The following is a 5,270-nucleotide window of genomic DNA, read 5'->3' on the forward strand; positions in this document are numbered from 1 at the left end:
TGTGTGTGTGTGTGTGTGTGTGTGTGTGTGTGTGTGTCTGTGTGTGTGTGTGTCTGTGTGTGTGTGGGTGTGTGACAGCAGGACAAGGCCAGACATGTTCGTTTCCAGTCGGACGTGTCACTACGACCTGAACTTTCATGTTCAATCTGCATGTGTGTGTCTGTTTGTGTTGCTGCATGTGTTAGTGTGTGTGTGTGTGTGTGTGTGTGTGTGTGTGTGTGTGTGTTCTAGTTTTCCTTCTCATGAAACACGATGAAAACAAGCTGCAGCAGAAACAGAGACGTCGTGTTGATGTAATGTTTTATTGAGTTGGTTAGAAGCCGTGACGGACGTCTGTCGTGGTTTTTGTGTTCGATTGTTTTCAGTCTGAATCGTCTGCATGCTGCTCGTGAAACAGACTGACAGCATTTAGCATCAAGGACCTTAGATTTATTTTGAGATTTTTGAGTCAAAAGGAGTGAAGTTTATGATTTTTGTGACGACTCGGCCTCGTGCGTGACATAAAACCACAAACAGCCTCTTTGTGAACTTTACGATAACGACGACACACAGAAATGAATTTAAAGCATCAAACTGTTGATATTTGCTTCACCTGCTGCTTCCTCCACCGATCTGCTGCAGCTCACTGTGATGTTCGCTGATTCACATTTTCCAGCCGACTGATCAAAGCTGACAGCTGGAGGAATTAAACTGTAACGCAGACACACACACACACACACACACAGACGGTTGTTAACAGTGTGAGTGACGCCTCAGACTGCAGCCTCCATAATACAGATCATACAGTTAATCTGGAGCTCACGTAACACACACACACACACACACACACACTCAGACTCTCAGTTTCCCTCGTATCGACCAAACCGTTACAGATCCTCTCACATTACCACAATAAACCCAGAGGACCACATAAAGGAGCCGAGCAGAACCAACGAGAAGAGAAAGCAAAGAGACGAGTAAAAAAAAAAAAGAAAACAGCGACTAATGACAGGAAACAACTGAAAATAGAAAATGGCAGCGAAAAAAAAAACCCGACAAAAAATGACAAAAAGCAACTAAAACCATCAGAAAATGACTAAAAATGGTGATTAAAAATAACACAAAATAGAAATGAAAGACACGGAGTAAAAATGAGTTGAAAACTGCAGCGATAAACAACTGAAAACGACCACAAACCCTGACTGAGAATGAAAGAAAACGACTGAAAAAGAGAGTGAATCTGAAGCAACAATGGTGAAACGGAAAACAACATAAAATGACAGATTACAGGAAAAAGCAGCTAAAAGCAGCTAAAAACAAAAGGGCTGAAAATGACTGTAAATGAGAGAAAACAACATCAAACAGTGACAGAGTGAGAAAGACATTCAGCAGCGACTGAAAACTGATTAACGGCGACAGAAAAGGAAAGAAAATGACAGAAAATAACAGCTTTGGTGGCGGCTGTGGCTCAGGTGGTCGAGCAGGTTGTCCTCTGATCGTAAGGTTGGCGGTTCGATCCCCTCCACAGTGGAAGTGTCCTCGGGCAAGACACAGAAGTTGCTCCCAACAGCAGGCAGCACCTCGCATGGCAGCTCTGTCACCGCTGGTGTATGAATGTGTGTGAATGAGGAACACACTGTAAAGCGCTGTGAGTACCACTAAGGGAGAAAGGTGATGTATAAGAGCAGAACATTCAACTGAAGGCACTGACTGAAAACAAGCATTTAGCAGGAACAGAAAACCACCAAAAACGACGGCTGGAAATGACAGAAAACAACAACTGAAAACAGAAAACAGCAGCTAAAGCGACGCACAGAAGGTGACTGGAAACAACAACAGCCACTAAAAAAATCAAAGAAGTGTGAAAATGACTGAAGTGAACAGAAAGCCAATGAAAACATTAGAAACATGATTTAAAAAAAAAAAAAAGCTACTGAAACCATCATAAAATGACTGAAAACGGTGATTAAAAGCAATGAGTGAAAAAGGAGCGAAAGTAGTGAAACTGAAAACAACATGAAATGACCGATTACAGGAAAAAGCAGCTAAAAAAGCTAAAAAGAAATGTTTGAAAATGACTGTAAAGGAGAGAAAACGACATCAGACAGCAGACAGTGAGTGGAAACAGTGGAAAAGACATTCAGCAGCGACTGAAGACGGTGATTAACGGCGACAGAAAAGGAAAGAAAACGACAGAAAACCGACGGCTGAAAATGTCAGAAATCAAGTCCGTGTCATGTAAAAACAAAAGAGCGACAGATTCTCCAAACTAAACGTGTTTAGTTACGTTACAGCCTGTTTAGATTTTTATCATTTATGATCTAAATGTTTGTAGAAGTCACGTCTAGCTGCTGACCGTTTCCTTCCTGATTGATGAATTTATCAGAACTCTGTGCAGAGTTTGTGTCCAACAGGAAGGCTGTCACACTGAGATGAATGTTCTAATCTTCTAATCAGCCTCTGAGGAGCTGGAAACACTCCGCTTGTGTTTGCATGTCGCCAGTAAACGCTTCACACCTTTAATTGAAGTGCAGCCGTCGTCGTCTCCATGGAAACCTGCCTCCAGACTCAGGAAGAGCTTCGTCTCGATGCTTCGTCTGCTCCAGCGAACGCAGCCAATCCTTTAAAACTTCAGGTGTTGAGTTCTTGGTGTGACTGAAAACAGCCTGAACTAAAACACGGCTCCTGAAAACATCGAATGACAAACAGAGATTAAAAAAGACAGAAACTAGTCGCTGAAAACGCCCGTAAACAGTCAGTGTTTTCCCATTAAGACACACAGACACACACTCCTGCAGACTGTTTAATGCTACAAGGTTTTCAGTTTTATCAGTTCAAGGCCGAGAGCAGCTCAGAAACACCAACTGCTCCACGTTAGCCGCTCCAGCTAACGGGGTGCTAAGAGACAAAAACATACAAATGCAGATTCTGTCCTTCAGCCACAACAACTGGTTTAAAGGTGTGTAACGTCTGCTGACAGCCACAGACACACAATCTGCTGTCACCGCTGACCGTCGTTTTCAGTCGACTCTTGCTGGTTGTTGTAAGAAGCCGTTTGCTGTTGTTTTCAGTTGCTTTCGTCGCCGTTTTCACTTCATGTTTTATGTTGTTTTTGTCACCTTTAGTCATTGCCAGTGGTTTATAGTCACCACTTGCCTCCGACTGTTGGTGTTTTGTCATCGTCTTTGGTTGAGACGTGCTGCTGTCTCTAGTCGTTGTTAGTTGCTGGTTTCGGTCTGCACGGTGGCTCAGTGGTCAGCACCGTCGCCGGTTGATGGATGGATGACAAAGGTGTAAAAGACTGAAAACAGTTTTTAAAACCAGTGAGTAAAAAAGACCAGATGGACTGAAAACGCTGAGCATGTGTGAGCTCCATCCAGCCCTGACTCAGGACATCGGGGATGATGACGGGAGTCTGGAGCTTTTCTGTCCCTGAACGAACTCAGACACATATTTTATTAATATATCAGGACTCTGTCTGCTGACGGTGAAAGAAGAAGTGGCTAACGGGAGTGAAAACATGAATAAATGTTGTTATTATTTAGGTTTGTAAGGTCTCATTGAATCAGGAGTCTGGTGAGTGTTTTCTGCGTCGCCCTGAATCAACCAGTGAGTTCAGAGGATTTTAAATTTCCACACGAGCCGAGCTTCACTGTGAGTCCTTCAGTCTGAGTGCAACTCGACCTGCAGGAGCTCGCATCAAATATTCAGCAGCTCCTTTCCTTTCTCCTGGACTCTTCAGGAAACACACAAACACCAGCAGCTCCTCACATGATCGCCGTTATCGTCCCATTACGCTCCATAAAACTGCAGTTACAGCCGATCAGACGGTTAAACAGGATCGAAACACGCAGTCAGAGAACGGCACCGAAAACTCCAGAGATTCATCACAATGAGAACCGTCGACCGTCTGCAGAACAGAAATACCTGCTGCTCGTTTCATGATGATGGAGCTGCAGGGAGAGGACGCTCATTACGCTTTTTCTGATTTATGCTCGTGTCACCACGTTAAATCAACATCAACACTGTGTCCTGGTTTTAATGTAAAACAGAAAAGCTGATCTTCAGCTGAGGGTTAGACGTGTTTGTTTCAGAGGAATCCACACTTTAGTTTATTGTGATCAAGTGTTTGTTCAGCTAGCAGCCCGACGGATATGTCATAGGTCGAACAGAAAAAGAAAATTACAGAGCAGCAACAACAATAAACACCGTCTGAAAACGACAAAACTGTGACAGTAAACACTGACTGAACACGAAAAAGGCTGAAAACGACTGCAAAGATCGGTCAGAGGAGTGATAACGGGGACAGAAAACAACAGATGAGTGACGGCTGTCTGGTCTGTGTTCACCTTAAAATCCTGAAGCCACACATCGTCTGATATACAGTCAACACAACGTCTCTGCAGGGGTTGTGTGTGTGTGTGTGTGTGTGTGTGTGTGTGTGTGTGTGTGTGACCCTGAACTACAGACTACCTCTCACACACACTCGTCCAAACGGAACACAAACTTTGACCACATTTCCATCCGCTGAATGTTGAGGAAATCAAATTAAATGCGACTTACGGAGGAGAAGGAAAGTCTCGGTTTAGTCATATTTCTGCTTCTCAACGCTCGTCTTCATGTGGTGCAACGAGCTGCACAGTGACTTCTCCACTGGGAAAGTTCATGGACTATGAAGGCACACAAAATGATCACAAAGACACGCACAATAACTATACAGGAACACAAAGAGACACAAAACAATTACAAAAATATGTGAAATGACTAGAAAGAGACACAAAGTCGTCATAAAAAGACACAAAATGTCCACAAAGAGATACACAACAACAATAAAGAAACACACAGTGGCCCTAAGAGGTGCACAACAACTATGAAGAGACACAAAATGAATATAAAAAGAGACACAAAACATCTATACATACATGAAATGACCACAACAATGCATCAAGCCAACAGAGACACAAATTGACCACAAAGAGAAAATAATCCTGCAACGATGTGTCATAGAATGACTTAAAATGACACACAATAACAACGACAATAAGACAAAACAGCCACAAAGAGACACGCAATGACAACAAAAATATGCAAAAAAAACTACAAAGAGACACATTGTGGCAACACAAAGTAACAAACTGACCACAAAGAGACACAAAACAAGCACAAAAAGAAACAAAACGACTACAAAAAGAAACAGCCAATGACAACAAAGAGACGAACAACTACAAGGAGACACAAAACGACTGTAAAAAGCCGTGAAGGCCCTGGATCTTGGTAATCACTGATCCTGA

General features: G+C 42.9%; 1 long non-coding RNA gene across 1 annotated transcript; it reads right to left on the minus strand.

Annotated features, from left to right (window-relative positions):
* Nucleotides 1-283: 283 nt before the first annotated feature.
* LOC103360370 (uncharacterized) lies at nucleotides 284-4,720 on the minus strand. The gene is made up of 3 exons (XR_520348.1): nucleotides 4,543-4,720; nucleotides 2,497-2,664; nucleotides 284-690 (listed from the first exon to the last, which is right to left on the minus strand). It is a non-coding gene; the product is annotated as an uncharacterized LOC103360370 (long non-coding RNA).
* Between the last annotated feature and the right edge of the window lie 550 nt (nucleotides 4,721-5,270).

The sequence above is a fragment of the Stegastes partitus genome, unplaced genomic scaffold, assembly GCF_000690725.1.
Source record: "Stegastes partitus isolate 25-593 unplaced genomic scaffold, Stegastes_partitus-1.0.2 Scaffold432, whole genome shotgun sequence".
NCBI lineage: Eukaryota > Metazoa > Chordata > Actinopteri > Pomacentridae > Stegastes > Stegastes partitus.